Source organism: Mus musculus, chromosome 7 (assembly GCF_000001635.26).
Source record: "Mus musculus strain C57BL/6J chromosome 7, GRCm38.p6 C57BL/6J".
Classification (NCBI taxonomy): domain Eukaryota; kingdom Metazoa; phylum Chordata; class Mammalia; order Rodentia; family Muridae; genus Mus; species Mus musculus.
In genome coordinates this window covers 42,735,513-42,753,862 of record NC_000073.6, presented here as the reverse complement: position 1 = coordinate 42,753,862, position 18,350 = coordinate 42,735,513, and the positions used below count along the sequence as shown (strand labels likewise).

At 40.3% G+C, this 18,350-nt stretch overlaps 1 long non-coding RNA gene and 1 pseudogene across 1 annotated transcript in view; one reads left to right on the top strand and one right to left on the bottom strand.

Annotated features, from left to right (window-relative positions):
* Gm6004 (predicted gene 6004) lies at positions 1,303 to 3,493 on the bottom strand (annotated as a pseudogene).
* LOC115486519 overlaps positions 3,494 to 18,350 on the top strand; it is a 36,875-nt gene continuing 22,018 nt past the window's right edge. Inside the window, exon 1 of the long non-coding RNA XR_003946762.1 lies at positions 3,494 to 3,840. This is a non-coding gene — a long non-coding RNA (uncharacterized LOC115486519). The remainder of the gene's footprint in view (positions 3,841 to 18,350) is intronic.

The window sequence follows — 18,350 nt, the reverse complement described above, 5'->3', positions numbered from 1 at the left end:
TCTCACTAGGGTCACCTTCATAGATTCCAAGAAATTGCCACAGAGCTAGGTTTACACAATAGCCTCCAAATGCTTCCTAATTCCAGCAGTCTCTCCCTGCAGCTCCCCTCACTCCATCTTCCACATTCTGACCCCTCCTGCTCCTGTCCAAACCCACATCCCGTCTGCTCCCAGAATCTGTTCTATGTCATTTCCAAGGAGGTCCATGCTCTTCCCTCTTCTTATTTATTTATTTATTTATTTACTTATTTACTTACTTTTCTTTCCTCCTTTTAAATATTGCATTTATCTATGGAATTTTAACTTAATTATCACTTCATGAATATCTAATATTTATTTATAAGAAAATTCAGACCATATTCATATTTCTGGGATTGTATTACTTCATTCAGGATGAATTTTCTATATGCATGTGTTTCCCTATACATTTGAATATTCTTGCTGTGTCTTCTAGTTAGTTTGGAAAATGGTTGCTGATTTTCTTAAAGAACCAATTCTTTGTTTTATTGATTCTTTGTATTCTCCTTGTTTTGATTTATCTATATCAACATCAATTCAGCAATTTCATGCTGCCTACTCTTTTGGTACATTTTGATTTAGACTTTTTAGGTATGCTATTATTCACTAGTATAAGTGAGTTTTTCTTTTACCACCACTTTACTGTGGTGTTACATGAGTTACATGAATTTCTCTTTGTTACATGAGTTTTTCTTTTACCACCACTTTATTCCTCATTGTATCCCATAGATTCCCGTATTCTGTGTATTCATTTTCATTGAATTCTAGAAAGTCTTTAATATTTCTCTTTATGTTGTGAAAATTTTTTCATTCAGTAAATAGTTTTTCAGTTCTAAAATTTTGTTGTATGTGTTGTTTTTGGTATCCAGCTTTAATCCATGATGGTCTAGTAGGATACAGTGGGTTATTTCATTTTTTTCAAATGTTTTTAAAGATTTATTTATTATGTATCTGAGTACACTGTTGCTGTCTTCAGACACATCAGTAGAGGGCATCAGATCTTGTTATAGATGGTTGTGAGCTACCATGTGGTTGCTGGGAATTGAACTTAAGACCTTTGGAAGAGCAGTCATTGTTCTTAACTGCTGAGTCAACTCTCTAGCCTTCTCAGGTTTGGGGTTATTTTTGGTTTTTTTGGTTTGAGACTTTTATTGTGTGCAAATATGTGTTCAATTTTGGAGAAAGTTTCATGAACCACTAAGAACATGATATATATATATAGTATTTGAGCAAAATATTTTGTAAATATTACCTAGATAGTTTGTGTGTGTGTGTGTGTGTGCGTGTGTCACACAACAAGGCAAATTTCCTTTATCATTGATAGTGATTTTAAAGGAGTTCATTATTAAAAATGAACACTTTGTACCAAGACAATTACACTTCACAAAAATCAAAATCATACAACAAAAACGGCTGGACTCTGATTTACAACACGAATTATGGTTTGAAATCACACTTACATAAGTCTCAAATTTACAATAAAAAAAAAAGAACACCCGGGTGCTGGAGAGATGGCTCAGTGGATAAAGTACTGACTGCTCTTCCAAAGGTCATGACTTCAATTCCCAGCAACGTGACTCACAACCATCAGTAAGGAGATCTGATGCCCTCTTCTGGTGTGTATACTGGAAATAGCTACACTATACTCATATAAATAAAATAAATCTAGAAAGAAAGAAAGAAAGAAAGAAAGAAAGAAAGAAAGAAAGAAAGAAAGAAAGAAAGAAAGAAAGAAGGGAAGGAGGGAGGGAGGGAGGGAGGGAGGGAGGGAGGGAAGGAAGGAAGGAAGGAAGGAAGGAAGGAAGGAAGGAAGGAAGGAAGGAAGGAAGGAAACCCATTCTGGGATAGCTGTTCCATCTCTGAAGCTGCAGTCCTCACCCATATCAGACCCCTTCCTTAAAGTAGATGATGGATGTTAAAGGCTCGTCAAGGATGACCTGGTTTCTCCTTTGGGGGCAAAGGTGAACCATGGTTAGATGAGCAGCTTTACCACATGTCATCAGTTGATGTAGAATCAGTGTCATCATTTTTGTAAGTATTTAGTTTATTGAAAATGACTTCAATTACTTTCTGCTTGCTTGCCAATTCACCCTCTGGTGGGAGGCTGCAGATGTGCTCACTGGCTACCATGCACATCACATGGACTAGTCAGGGACGCCTTCCCCCTGCTTCTTAATGATTTCTTCTCCTCTGCTTTCCAGGTACTCGCTCAGCCCCGCCTCCTTCTTCCCCGCTTCTGCTGAGGCTTTAGGTGCATTTGGAAAACAGATCAAAATCGCACTTACGGTGTCTCGACTTTCCTTATACAAACAGGTGTCTACTGCTTCATCACAAACTTCCTCATGGTCATAAGTGACTTCAAGTCTGGATCTCACAAAGTCACAGAGCTCTTCATTTCCAGTGACGTCCCAGATACCTTCATATGCAAGAATGATCAACTGATCATCTTCTTCAGACCTTTCAATATCATGGACTTCGGGCTCGGTGAGACAGGCTGCTCTGTGGGACCTTTGCGATGGACACGTTTGTAATCGAAATCCCCAGCCAGAGAGCCATTGACACGCTGAATCATCATCGAGCCCCCTGCATTCTGAATTTGTTTTTTCCAGAGAATTTGGTTTATGGTCTTCTAAAGTAAACCTCTCGAGTTTCCACAGTTTTTTTTTAAGACTGATTTATTAATTGTATATGAATACACTGTAGTTGTACAGATGGTTGTGAGCCTTCATGTGGTTGCTGGGAATTGAATTTCGGACCTCTGCTAGCTCCAGTCGCACCGCTCACACTGGTCAACTCTGCTCCCTCGGTCCCTGCTCGCTCTGGCCCAAAGATTTATTTATTATAAATAAGTACACTGTGGCTGTCGCACACGCACCAGAAGAGGGTGTCAGATCTCATTACGAGTGGTTGTGAGCCACCATGTGGCTGCTGGGATTTGAACTCCGGACCTTCGGAAGAGCAGTCAGTGCTCTTACCCGCTGAGTCATCTCACCAGCCCGAGTCTCCACAGTTAATGAAGTAAGTATTTTGGGGAGAACTTAAGACACCCACAGCTGTTGACTCATTTCTATCTGTACCATGTTTCTTCTCTGACATAACTCTCATGTGTCCATCAATCTCCAGAAAAACCATTCTTTCCTTTTTCTACAGAAGGTGCTTCTGCACACCCTCTAAAATCCTGGTTCTTGGTGATGTGATCTAACAAGTGCTCACAGCAGTATTTGGCAACCTGAGAACCAGCATGCTCATCATATACAGAAAAAATAAGAAGGCTATGTCTCAAATCCACTTGGCAAACGGATCACAGCTGTATGTGCATCCTCCATTTCAACTCGCCAACCTTGCATGCTGCTTAGGCCATATCGCAACCCATCCCCCTGCCCCTGGGCATTATGCTTTTCCATCATTGGCTTGTCTAAAAATGCTCCCATTATGACTTGATCCTCTAGGTCCAGAGCAGCCCGGGGTGGGGGCGATGACAGCTGTGGGGTAAGGGCAGAGGAGGGGAGGAGCCGGGCTGGGTCTGTTCCCTAGGTTCTCAGAGCCCTCCTGGCTCAAATCACCTGGGTGTCTGAGCAGGAGTTGGAGAGCCAGGCCTCTGGAAGACCGAGGTGGAGCCCAGGACTCATCGCTTCTCGCCCCATTTGCCTGGGCCTTCCTCCCCGAACCCCAGCCACTGGATACCCGAACCCCAGCCACTGGATACCGAGCTAAGGACCCGGCGGGCTTGGAGACAACACTGTTCTACCTCCTGGGTGCACTCCCGCCCCTAGCGCCTCCATACCTCTAGCGCGGCCCTGCGCACGCGCATTCTTGCTCTCGGTAGGCCACTCTCCCTGCCCGGCCCTGCCCCGCGCCGCTGCTCCCCCTACCCCTAGCCCTGCAGCTATGTCAAGGCCCTAGGGTTGGAGAGACCTGGATGTGGGAGGGAGGGCCGAACTGTATCCTAGATACTTTTGGTGTATAATATCTGTTAGTTCCATTATTTCCCTGTTTAGTTTTTGTCTGGAGCACCTGTCCATTGATGTAAGTGGGATAGTGAAGTCTTGTACTACCAGTCGTGAGAATTAATGTGTGATTTTAGCTTCAAAGCTTCTTCATTGACAAAGGTGGAAGACTTTTTGTTTAAGTCATTGATGTTAAAATTTGAAATGTTATCTTGGTGGATTTTTCCTTGGATGCATCTCTTTTGACTAATTTTTGTTTACAATCTATTTTGTTAGATATTAAAATAGCTACACCAGCTTGCTTCTTAGATCCCTTTGCTTAGAATATTTTTCCATACTTTTACCTTCAGGAAATGTCTATTCTTAACACTGGAGGTTGTTTTTTGTATGAAGCAGAAGGATTGGACCTGGTTGAACATCCATTCTATTAATCGGTGTCTTTTTATTCGGGAGCTGATGCCGCTGTGTTGAAAGATGTCAAGAAATGGTAGCCATTTATTCTTGTTATTTTGTTGTTGCCATTGTTTGTGTGTGTGTGTGTGTGTGTGTGTGTGTGTGTGTGTGTGTGTGTGTTCTTGCATACTTTGGTTTTGCCTACGTGTAATTATGTATTTACTGTGTTTTCATGTATGTAGATAACCTCATTGGTTTAGATTTCTTCTTCTAGAACCTTCTGTACTGATGCATTTCTTGGCAGATAGTGACTTTTTTCTCCATTTATACTTATACAAAATTTTACGGACTATAGTTATCTTAGATGGCATCTGTGCCATTTCTTAGAGTCTGTAGCATATGTTTCCAAGCCCTTGTGGCTTTAGGTCGCCATTGAGAAGTCAGTTATAATTCAAATAGGTCTGCTTTCATAAATTACATGGTCTTATTCTCTTATACCTTTTAAAATTCTTTCTTTGTTCCCTATGTTTAGCATATTGATTATTATATGATGAGAAAACTCTCCTTTCTGGTCCCATCTCTTTGGTGTTTTGATTTCTTCTTGTACCTTGGTAGGCATGCCCTTCTTGAGTTTAGGTTATTTTTCTTCCATAATTTCTTTGAAAATATTTTCTGGGCCTCTGGTTTAAATTCTAATCTTTCTTATATCCCTGTTATTTGCAGGTATGTTTTTTTCTTTAAAGGAATAGATGCCCCAGGGTAGGATGCTACCCAAAAGGAAAATCCCACTTTCTGAGGAGAAGCAAGAGCAATAGGGAGAAGTATTTCTTCTTCTTCCTCTTCCTCCTCTTCTTCTTCTTCTTCTTCTTCTTCTTCTTCTTCTTCTTCTTCTTCTTCTTCTTCTTCTTCTTCTTCTTCTTCTTCTTCTGTTTTGTTTTGTTTCAACACAAGGTTTCTCTTTACAGCCCTGGCTGTCCTGGAACTCACTTTGTAGACCAGGCTGGCCTTGGAACTCAGAAATCTGCCTGCCTCTGCCTCCCAAGTGCTGGGATTGAAGGCATGCACCACCACGCACGGCAGGGAGAAGTATTTCTAAGAGTGGGATTGGGAACCGATGAGGGAAGGGGCTGTGATCAGGATGTAAGTGAATAAAAAAATAAAAATTGAGAGGGGGTGATCTTTCAGAAGCCTCCCTGGTGTTCTGGAATGCATGGCCTATGACTGGGTCCCTGTGGCACAGATACATCAGGAAAAGGAAGACTGAATGGAGGTGGTTTTTTATTATTGGCTCATAGGTCTGGACTATATTTTTTGAACTCATCAAGTCTGGCATGCACTGTTGTACTGAGCGTCACCCATACCTTAGAATTTTGAAATTTAGCAGAGAATATCATTTTTTCCAGTTAGACGGGTATTTATGTCATTAATACTGCAGGCGACTTCAGAGTTACTGGATTTCAGGTGTGTGACTTTCTTCTGACTTGTTTACATTTTTTTTAAAATATGACGATGAGTCTTTTGCCCGTATGCACACATATGTACCATTTGTGCTTTGTCTCCCCCTCACCACAGTTGGGAGATTGCTTCAGAAACTCTGAACTTGGACTTATAAGTAGTTGTGAGCCCCCAGGTATGCACTTATTTGTAAGTCAGAGCTCTTCATCACTGAGCCATCTTTTTGACCCTGTGTAGTTTATGATCAACATTCAAATTGCCAGTGTTTTCATCTGTTCATTTGTAACTGTTTTAATATGTATTCTCTTTTGGTGGGATCTTCTTAATTTTTCAGTTTAAAACTGGGACATGGGAGGTTTATGGGAAATGTAGACAGAACTAAAGTGAATGCATAAATCTTTATAGACACTTCCATGAAAGCCTCTGAGCTCTTTCTATCTATTTGCTTGCTTTATTGATTTTTGAGGAGGAGACTGGATCTTAATAAGTATCTCTGGGTATCCTGAAATGTCTTGCACAGAGAAAGCTGACTCCATCTCAATGAGATGCCCCTCCTTCTGCCTGCTGAGTGCATGAACCAATATACCCAGCTTGGCCACCTTTTTTGTAATTACCAATTAGTCACATCATTTCTCTGAACTCACTCCTGTTAGTTGTTTGGCTTGTCTTTTTGTGTGTTTGATAATAAGAAGCATTTCTTTTCATGGCGATGTCTTATTCAAACCACAGAGAAATTGTCAGGGTCCGAAAATCCACAATGAACATTTGCGGAGAAAAACACTCATGAGTAAAATTTTGTGTAATGATTTGCGTTAATTTTAATTATGTGATGTTAGTGTGTCTTTGTGTGAGTATATACAGGCCCTTCTGTATTTGTGTAGCATGAATTACGGGAAGTTAAAAAAAATGACCTTAGTCTTGGGATTGAAATTATATTAACTGTTCCACCATATCTCTAGTCTTATTTTTTTATAATTGATTGATTGATTGATTATGCATATAGCATTCTGCCTGCATATATGACTGCAGACCAGAAGAGAGCACCAGATCTCATTGTAGATGGTTATGAGCCACCATGTGGTTTATGGAAATTGAACTTTGGACCTCAAAAGAGCAGCCAGATTTTTTTTTTCTCTAGATACAAAACCCCTATTTAATTGAATAATGGTTCAGCAGTTAAGAGTACCGATTGCACTTCCAGAGGTCCAGGCTCTTAACTTCTGAGCCATCTCCCCAGCCCTCTACAACTATTGATATACAAGTCTCTATTAATGTCTGGAAATATGGAAGAATTCAAATAAGAGAAAATCCTATTTATGAAAACAACTTAGGAAAGACTTTTGACATCACAGTTGTCTCTAATTTCAAGTAAGTAATATTTTTTTCTTTCACCTCTTTTTCATCAGAGCCTTGAAGCAAGTAAATTATTTACCATATTTAGTCAAGACTGATGGAAAAAATCGCTAAAATGTGGTTTCTATTTTAAAACATTTGGAGTATAAAGTGTGCTTTATGTGTGGTAAATTCATTTTGTGAATGTTATTTTGTGGTTCATGGATTCCTTCTGTGGCTCTTTTATCATTTTCTATTGTGCTGTCATTTGATGATAGGTATTGATCTGCTGAAATGTATAGAATAAAATGCCCACCATGAAAGTGAGCCATTATTTAATTAAATGTCAGCATTGTATGACCTCACTTTTTGTGTAAGGGTGTCTGGGAAAGGGTGGTGGGTCCAGCCTCTTTTTATTTTCCATATTTTCAGAAAATCTCTTGAGATGTTTTTGTTTGTTATCTAGCCTGGCTAGGATGTCAGTAATTGGTCAGGCTACATTTGAACTCTAGATCTACATGTGTCAGCCTCTTGAGTACAAGTCCAATGGTAGAAGATGTACCCTGTATGTGTCCTGTTTTGTCAACATACTTTTAACAATGTTAATGTTATACTGCTTAAGAGAAGAAAAAGTAAGTAACATTAAATACCTCATGTATATAACCAAAGTAGTACTTTCATCTATATGGAAGATAAGGAGATAATAAAAAAATCAACTATATATCTCATAACACAGCTTGATGGATTATGTATATATATGGACATTTCATGCTTCTTCATGTCTCTATTAGTTTTTATTAGTCTCTATTTGACACTTCATTTTGAAGTACTGCTTCCTAAAGGAATTGTCTGAAAATGACAAATAATGTAACTATGCTGAGATTTGTTTTTTAACAAACATTTCTGGAGAGAGACAGAGAAAGAGAGAGAGAGAGAGAGAGAGAGAGAGAGAGAGAGAGAGAGAGAGAGAGAGAGAGAGAGAGAGAGAAGTGATTGTGGGTTTATAGACCATGGCCGATTCATGGAACCTAGAAGACAACTATGTTGGATGTTCTGTGGTCATCATCATATTGTAATCAAGGTCAGGTTGCTGGCCTTGAACACAACAGAGATTTCCCACTAGATTTTCTCAGTGGGGCTCAAATAAGATTAGTTGATACATCACATAAGTAAACTATTGTCTCCTTTTCAGATTGTAAACATATTTTCATCCAAGAATAGGGGAAGTAAGGACAATTTAAAGGGTAAATCCTAATTTCTAATGAAAATCATATACTGCTATTATTTTTCTTTTTTTGATTGTGTTAGTTTATTCTAAGGACCAAACACTTGTTCATAACATGTCCTCAGAACTACAAATGAATGGTAGAGTTGTTTCAGTGAATAAATAGGATTGTTTCTTGGTTGTGAGCCTTCATGTGGTTGTTGGGGATTGAATTTAGGACTTCTGCTTGCTATGGTCAACCCTGCTCGCTCTGGCTAGCCCCGCTCGCTCCAATCAGCTCAGCTTGCTCAGTCCCCGCTCACTCCAGCCCAAAGATGTATTATTATTATATGTATGTTATTATTATAACTACATTTTCTGTATCCATTTTTCAGCTGACAGACATCTGGGTAGTTTCCAGCTTCTGGTTATTTCAAATAAGGGTGCTATGAACAGAGTAGAACATGTGTCCTGGTGTATGGTGGAGCATCTTTTGGGTATATCCCTAGAAACTGTCTGACTGGTTCTTCAGGTAGAATTATTTCCAATCTTCTGAGGAACCACTAGATTGATTTCCAGAGTGGTTTACCAGTTAGCAATTCCACTAGCAAAGGACTGGTATTACTCTTTCTCTACATCCTAGCCAGCATATGCTGTCATTTGAATTTTTGATCTTAGCCATCCTTATTGGTGTAAGGCAGAGAATCTTAGAGAGTGGTTTTGATTTGCATTTCCCTGATGACTAAGAATGTTAGATGCTTCTTCTTGACAGTTCCAGATACCTCTGTTGAGATTTCTCTGTTTAGTCCAGTACCCTATTTTTTAATTGGGTTATTTATGTTTTTGCTGTCTAACATCATAAGCTCTTTACCTGTTTTGGATATTAAACCTCTATCATATGTAGGGTTAGTAAAGACATTTTCCCAATCTATCTGTTGATATTGTGTCATGTTGACAGTCTCTTTTGCCTTACAGAAGCTTTTCAGTTTCATGAGGTTCCATATGTCAACCATTGATCTTAGGACCTGTGCTATTGGTGGTCTCGTCAGATAATTTTCTCCCATGCCAATGTGTTTGAGGCTATTTCCCACATTCTCTTCTATTAGATTCAGTGTATCTGGTATTATTTGGAGGAAGGTACGTTGCAGGTGCAGCTGAGAGTTCTAAATCTTCATCAAAGACTGCTAGCAGAATACCTACTTCCAGACAGCTTGGATGAGGGTCTTATAGCCCACCCCCTACAGTGAGACACCTACTTCAACACAGCCACAACTTCCAACAGTACCACTCCCTGGCATCCATCACACCTACTAAAGGCAAGTCCCTGAGTCTCCTGTGCACACTTGGATGTTGTTAATTGTCCCTGCCTTGATGATAATGGACTGAACCTGTAAGCCAGCCCCAATCAAATGTCCTTATAATGGTTGCCTTGGTCTTGTTTTCTATTCACAGCAGTAAAACCCTAAGACAGAAGTTGGTACCAGGGGCTGGGGTATTGCAGTGATAGGCCTGACCATGGTTTTCTTTGGAAGAGGATTTTGGATTTGGAATACAGTGGAATGCTCTAAATGGGACTTAATTGGCTATCCTAGTAGAAATATGGAAGACCCCTTTGACATCAGACATGGAGATGTAGAGTTTGGAGTTTGCCTACCTGGTTTCGTGTCTTGCTTTGGGGATTACATGTGATTAGATGAATCTAAGAAGAGGGTTTTCAACTTTGGACTTTTAACAGTTTTTTTTAAAAAGATTTATTTATTTATTATATGTTAGTACACTGTAGCTGTCTTCAGACACTCCTGAAGAGGGAGTGTCAGATCTTGTTACAGATGGTTGTGAACCACCATGTGGTTGCTGAGATTTGAACTCTGGACCTTCAGAAGAGCAGTCGGGTGCTCTTACCCACTGAGTCATCTCACCAGCCCCAACTTTTAACAGTTTTAAGACTGCTTTAGACTATGGGGACTTTTGAATTTAGACTAAATGCATTTTGCATTATTCTATGTTTACTATGGCTCCCATAGACTCATATGTTTGAATAAGCCTATGGGTGCTAGGGAGTGGAATGTGATGGTTTGTATATGCTCAGCACAGGGAGTATTACTATTAGAACATGTGGCCCCGTTGGAGTAGGTGTGTCACTGTCAGGGTGGGCTTTAAGACCCTTATCCTAGCTGCCTGAAGACCAGGATTCAACTAGCAGCCTTCACATGAAGATGAAGAAATCTCAAAGCCACTTCCTGGTGGCGCATGCCTTTAATCCCAGAACTTAGGAGCCAGAGGCAGGCGAATTTCTGAGTTTGAGGCCAGCCTGGTCTACAGAGTGAATTCCAGGACAGCTAGGGCTACACAGAGAAACCCTGTCTCAAAAAACAAAAACAAAAAAAATTAATTTGTGCTGGTGAGATGGCTCAGTGGGTAAGAGCACCCGACTGCTCTTCCAAAGGTCCAGAGTTCAAATCCCAGCAACCACATGGTGGCTCACAACCATCCGTAATGAGATCTGACGCCCTCTTCTGGTGTGTCTGAAGACAGCTACAGTGTACTTACATATAATAAATAAATAAATCTTTAAAAAAAAAAAAGAGTGCCTGCTGACTGCTCGTCCAAAGGTCCTGAGATCAAATCCCAGCAACCACATGGTGGTTCACAACCATCCGTAACGAAACCTGATGCCTTCTTGTGGAGTGGAGTGTCTGAAGATGGCTACAGTGTACTTACATGGAAGGAAGGAAGGAAGGAAGGAAGGAAGGAAGGAAGGAAGGAAGGAAGGAAGATTTTTTAAAAAAGAAAGAAAAAAATCTCAACTCTTCCTGCTCCATGGCTGCCTGAACATTGCCATGCTCCTGCCTTGACGCTAATTGATTGAACCTCTGAACCTGGAAGCCAGCCCCAATTAAATATTCTCCTTTCTAAGATTTACCTTGGTCATAAGTTCTGTTCACAGCAGTAAATACCTTCAGCCATTTTACTAATACCTCTCATGAGCACCTTCCCATAGTGTCCACATCAATCATTATGCAGGAAATTGCATGACATACTTTCCTGCACTACAGTCTGTTGTATGCATTTTCTGAAGTGTGGTTTCTCCTTCCCAGAGAATGATCAGTTTTGTTATTTCATATATATATATATATATATATATATATATATATATGTATATATATATATGTATATATTATAATGCATATTTATATATTATAATTGACATCTTGTCAACTCAACAAATACAGCATTACCAAGTGTTAACCTTTGCTTTTTACATTATTCTCAAGATTTTATGTTTTATCATAATATAACACAGTCCAACTTTTTTTTAAAGATTTATTTGTTTATTTTATGTATATGAGTACACAATAGCTGTCTTCAGACACACCAGAAGAGGGCATCAGATCTCACCAGGGGTGGTTGTGAGCCACCATGTAGTTACTGGGAATTGAACTCAGGTCCTCTGGTAGAGCAGTCAGTGCTCTTAGCCGCTGAGCCATCTCTCCAACCAATAGTCCCACTTTTTTTTGTTTTTGTTTTTGTTTTTGTTTTTGTTTGTTTGTTTGTTTTTTTTTTTTTTTTTTTGTTTTTTTTTTTTTTTTTTGGAGACAGGGTTTCTCTGTGTAGCCCTGGCTGTCCTGGAACTCACTTTGTAGATCATGCTGGCCTCGAACTCAGAAATCCGCCTGCTTCTGCATACCCAAGTGCTGGGATTAAAGGTGTGCACCACCACCACTGTCAACAGTCCAACTTTTAAAAGTCCTCATTTATGGAAAACATTTAACACTTTAAAGACTCAGTGTTTCTTTAATGTATCCATTCTCTTAGCTGTGGGCTCCTCAGAAATCAAAATGAATTTATATACCTTCTTTTTCCAAGAAGAAAGAACTACTGCACAGTTGCAACACAAAGGCAAGATTAAAAACAAAAATGTCATAAATAACTAGGGGTTGCTGAGCCCTACATGGCCTTGGTAGGGACAGAATGACATGGCTCTTGCCCCTGAGACAGGGCTAGCAGACAGAGGACTCCACGAGTATCGATGACTGCTATGGGCATAAGGGATTTTTGTTTTGTTTTTGTTTTTCTGTATAATAATGTGTCTTTATAATGTATTTTACATTCCTCCATCAATGAACGTCCTCCCTGTTAATGTTAATGTCTCCATGATAATCAGAGAGAGCCCAAGTCTGGAAGGCGAAGGTGTGGCTAATGTCTCAGCAAAATGGGGAATGCTAGGACCATTCTGGACAGCCCTTAAGGCTGTGGAAACATGGGTTCAAAAACATAATTTTCCAAATAATCAGGATGTAATATGAACTGTATGAGATGTTTCATGAATCCAAAGGAATAAAAGCAGCCAAGCTAAGTCCAATTGTCAGAAGGGTAAGGAAGGAGATAAAGAGACTAAGGAGTGGTGATCACAGGAGAACCCACCCAGCTAATTTGTTTTTTTTTTTCCCATTCATACTTAGATTCCTGATTTCTGGACTAGCCTGGGACAGAGCAAGGTTAAGCCCAGGTGTGGTAGAAATGGTAGTTTCAGGGTGCGGCCCCACCCAGCTAATTTATCATCTGTGCTTAACAGAGGCAGGAATGATCTCTGAATTTTTTTCCAATATTAAAAGAAAATGTATGCTTGCTGTCTCCTAAGAATTAAGGTGCTGTGGTCACTGGATGCATATTCATAGGATTATCAAATGGGAACCTCAAGTAAATGACTAGATTGCTATTAAAATAAAAGACTGGCCTTATGATATGCAAGTGATGTGGTAACCAGAGAATCTTTCAGAATAGCAAGAGAGAACTGCTTGGAGAACTGCCTTGAGCAGCGAATAAAGACAGGGCGCTATCTGCAGATCTCTAGAGAAAGCAGAACCTAGAACAAGCTGCAAAGCTGTCTCAAGCAGGACCTAGGCCACCAACCTGGACCCACTTTGACTTGGAGTAGCTTATTTAGTCACTCCCACACACCCCTTCCTCAGCTACTCTCTCCAAGATGAGTCTGCTCTTTGGCAAGCTGTCTTGTGTTGGAACTTATATCTTCTTTGTCAAAAGTGGATTGTGCAGCTCTACTTCTCTGGTTTTGCCATCCAGAGTACACACAAAAAGTATCTCATAGAGTCAGACTAAATGATCCCATTGGCCATCCCAATATCCTGGGATCACTGTGACTAATACCTATCATTGTCTCCTGAGCAATCTTTCTTCAGAATCTCACTTAATTGGTTTTCTGCTGAGACTTTATGGTACAAGGTGAACATTCCAGAGCGATGTCCTTCCACCATTTTAACCATTCACCCGTGCTTCTGAATGACTTTGGACTACATAAATATCTCTGCTATTTAGATTGTGACCGTGTTCAGAAGTGGATTTATTTAACTTAGGATTCTTTTGTTTTTGTTCTTGTTTTTTCGTTTTTGTTTTTCAAGACAAGGTTTCTCTGTGTAGCCCTGGCTGTCCTGAAACTCACTTTGTAGACCAGGCTGGCCTTGATCTCAGAAATCTGCCTGCCTCTGCCTCCCGAGTGCTGGGATTAAAAAGTTGGACTGTGTTATATTATGATAAAACATAAAATCTTGAGAATAATGTAAAAAGCAAAGGTTAACACTTGGTAATGCTGTATTTGTTGAGTTGACAAGATGTCAATTATAATATATAAATATGCATTATAATATATACATATGTATATATATATTTGAAATAACAAAACTGATCATTCTCTGGGAAGGAGAAACCACACTTCAGAAAATGCATACAACAGACTGTAGTGCAGAAAAGTGTGTAGTGCAATTTCCTGCATAATGATCGATGTGGACACTGTGAGCGCTCACATATGGGAAGGTGCTTGTGAGACGTATTAGAAAGATGGCTGAAGGGATTTACTGCTGTCAACAGAACTTATGACTAAGGTAAATCTTAGAAAGGAGAATATTTAATTGGGGCTGGCTTATATAGTGTTGTATAGAGTTTGTCATCGGTTTCCTGCTTTTCTCCTGGGGCTGTGTAAAGTCTGATGCCTATCAGGTGAAACATAGCTGCAGTTTACCTGACCCGACCATGACACCACAGAACAAAAATCTTAGTGTTTCCTAAAAATCTCCTGAAATGTTAATATTCTGGGCGCCCTTCCCCTATGGACTGGATTGTTCATTTCACTGCAAGTTAAATAATGGGCCCTAAAGCTATCTGCCTTGATTACAGGAGGGAGAAGGGGAAGTGCTGGAAGCCAGAAGGATATGGGGTTAGAGGGCAGTCACAAGTGCTACTGAAATGCAAGTCTCTCCAGATCTGGAAAAGGTCTCGCTCTGGAATGGAAGCCTGATACAGCAATCACCTTGCCTTATCCCTTCAGTGAACTCTCACCCTACTTATCTGGAAAAGGGTTGGCCAAGGGCCAGGAATCATTATAATGTGTCACTTCATCCCACTCTAACCTTAAGGGAGTTGCTTATGTCACTCAAGACTCCCTGGCCAATCAAGGTCTTCAATCTGACCTGCCAGTCAGAAGTGGCGGCGGGTGCTTCCGGGTACCATACTGCTGGTTCCATGCTGTAGCTGAGGAGGCTGGTGTGGTTTGTGTGTCCTGCTCTGTGTGATACTGCTGGATGCTGTGAGGGGAATTCAGACGAGCTCTGACCTCGCAACATGGTGAGTATATGGCAGCTGCTTCCAATGGGAAGGGGCAGGCGATTGAAAAACTGGAGCGAGTATGGTGAGTCCTCCCTGGGGCTGAGTGCTAACCGCACACAGCAGCTGCACAGGGCCACATGTGAGGTTGGGTGTGGTCTTAGCTGCTCGCAGAGAAAGCATGGAGGTGACCTCTAAATAACTTTGCTCTGGGGATGCATTTGCGCAAGTATTTGGAGCATGGACTTGTGTGTTGAAACATTTCTTGGCAAATTGGTAAACACAGAAATCCTTAGTTTCTACAGTATCTTCTTAAGGTTTTGCACTTTGTTTTAACACTGTGATATGAGATATATTTGTAGTTAATATGAAAAAGTTGTAAACGGTCACCTCTTGTCTTGGGTCGCAGTCCAATATTAAGCTGTGCAGCACTGTTTTAGACTCCTCGAGTTTATCCCAGTGTGTAATACTATCTGCTGACTTCACACATGTTATCCCCTTCCCCTCCAGGACATAGTATAAATATAAAAGATGATATTCTCTTTTTTTTCAACTCTTTTATTTCGTTTGTTCGCTCGTTCTTTCTTTCTTTCGTTCATTTTTTTTAACTTTATTTTATTTTTTACTGGATATTTTCTCCATTTACATTTCAAATGTTATGCTCTTTCCTGGTTCCCTTCCCACCACTTCCACCCCCTGAAACCCTCTGTGCCATCTACCCAGCATTCCCCTACACTGGGACCTCGAGCCTTCACAGGAACAAGCACCTTTCTTCCCGCTGATGCCAAATAAAGCTACCCATGTGGCTGGAGCCATGAGGTTCTCCACGTTTATGCTCTGGAGATTCTGGTTGGTAGACACTGCTGCTCCTCACAGGGGGCTGCAAAGCCCTTTAGGTCCTTCCGTCTTCTCTCCAACTCCTCCGTTGGGGACCCTGAGCTGAGTCCAATTCCCAACACTTCCCAGGCTGGGAGTTTCAGCCTCTGTATTTGTCAGATCCTGACAGCCTCTCAGGAGACAGATATATCAGGCCCCAGTCAACAAGCACTTCCCAGCCTGGGAAGTGTTGGGTTTGGTGACTGTTTATGGGATGGATCCTCAGGTGGGGCAATCTCTGGAAGGCCGTTCCTTCAGTCTCTGCTCCACACGTTGTCTCTGTATTTCCTCCCGTGAGTATTTTGTTTCCTCTTCTAAGAAGGACTGAAGCATCCACACTTTAGTCCTCCTTCTTCCCGAGCCTCACTTGGTCTGTGAATGGTATCCTGGGCATTCCCAGCTTTGGGGCCAACATCCACTTATTATTTGTGTTCTTTTGTGATTGGGTTACCTCACTGTGATAATCTCTAGTTCCATGCATTTGCATAGGAATTTCATGAATTCATTGTTTTTAATAGCTAACTAGTACTCCATTGTGTAAGTGTACCATATTTTTTTGCATACATTCCTCTGTTGAAGGAATCTGGATTCTTTCCAGCTTCTGGCCACTATAAACAAGGTTACCATGAACATAGTGGAGCATGTGTCCCTGCAATATGTTGGGAGTATCTCCCAGGAGTGGCAATTCTACATCCAGTCCACTGAGGAACTGCCAGAGGAATCTCTAGAGCAGTTGCACTAGACCACAATCCCACAACAATTGAGGAGTACTTCTCCCTCTGCACATCCTTGCCAGCATCTTCTCCCACCCTAGTCCTAAACCTTAGCTATTCTGACTGGTGTGAGGTGGAATCTCAGGGTTGTTTTGATTTGTACTTCCATGATGACTAAGGATGTTGAATATTTCTTTAGGTGCTTCTTGACCATTCAATATTTCTCAGTTGAGAATTCTTTGTTTAGCTCTGTACCCCCTTTTTTAATAGGGTTATTTGGTTCTTTGGAGTCAACCTTCTTGAGTTTTTTGTATATATTGGATATTAGCCCCCTATCAGATTTAGGATTGGTAAAGATCTTTTCCCAATCGGTGGGTTACCATTTTGTCCTGTTGACAGTGTCCTTTGCCTTACAGAAGCTTTGCAATTTTATGAGGTCCCATTTGTTGATTCTTGATCTTAGAGTATAAGTGTTCTGTTCAGGAAAATATCCCCTGTGCCCATATGTTCAGTGTATCTGGTTTTAAGTGGAGGTCCTTGATCCACATGCAATTGAACTTGGTACAAAGAGATAAGAATGGATAGATGTGCACTCTTCTACATACTGACTGCCAGTTGAACTAGCACCATTTGTTGAAAAATGCTGTCTTTTTTCCACTGGATGGTTTTAGCTCCTTTGTCAAAGATCAAGTGACCATAGGTGTGTGGGTTCAGTTCTGGATCTTCAATTCTATTCCATTGATCTACCTGCATTTCACTGTACCAATACCCTGCAGTTTTTATCACTATTGCTCTGTAATAACAGCTTGAAGTCATAGATGGTGATTCCACCAGAAGTTCTTTTTATTGTTGAGAATAGTTTTGGCTATCCTGGGTTTTTAAGTTATTCCAAATGAATTTGCAAATTGCTCTTTCTAACTCTTTGAAGAATTGAGTGGGAGTATTGGTGGGGATTGCTTTGAATCCATAGACTGCTTTTGGCAAGATGGCCTATTTACTATATTAATCTTGCTAACGATGAGCATGGGAGATCTTTCTATCTTCTGAGATCTTCTTTGATTTTTTTTCTTCAGAGACTGAAGTTCTTGTCATATAGATCTTTAACTTGCTTGGTTAAAGTCACACCAAGGGATTTTATATTATTTGTGACTATTGTGAAGGGTGTTGTCTCCCTAATTTCTTTCTCAGCCTGTTTATCCCTTGAGTAGAGGAAGGCTACTGATTTGTTTGAGTTAATTTTATATCCAGCTACTTTGCTGAAGTTGTTTATCAGGTTTAGGAGTTCTCTAATGGAATTTTTGGGCTCACTTAAGTATACTATCATTATCATCTGCAAGTAAGATATTTTGACTTCTTCCTTTCTGATTTGTATCCCTTTGACCTCCTTTTGTTGTCTAATTGCTCTGGCTAGGACTTCGAGTACTATAATGGATAGGTAGGGAGAGAGTGGGCAGCCTTGTCTAGACCCTGATTTTACTAGGATTGCTTCAAGTTTCTCTCCATTTAGTTTGATGTTGGCTACTGGTTTGCTTTTACAATGTTTAGGTATGGGCCTTGTATTGCTGGTCTTTCCAAGACTTTTAACATGAAGAGGTGTTGTATTCTGTTTGTCAAAGGCCTTGTTTTTTTTTTTTTTTTTTTTTTTTTTTTTTTTTAGGATCTAATGAGATGATCATATCATGTTTGCATTTTAGTTTGTTAATATAGTGAATCATACTGATGGATTTTCATATATTGAACCATTCCTGCATCTCTGGGTTGAAGTCTACTTTATGGTTGTGAATAATGGTTTTG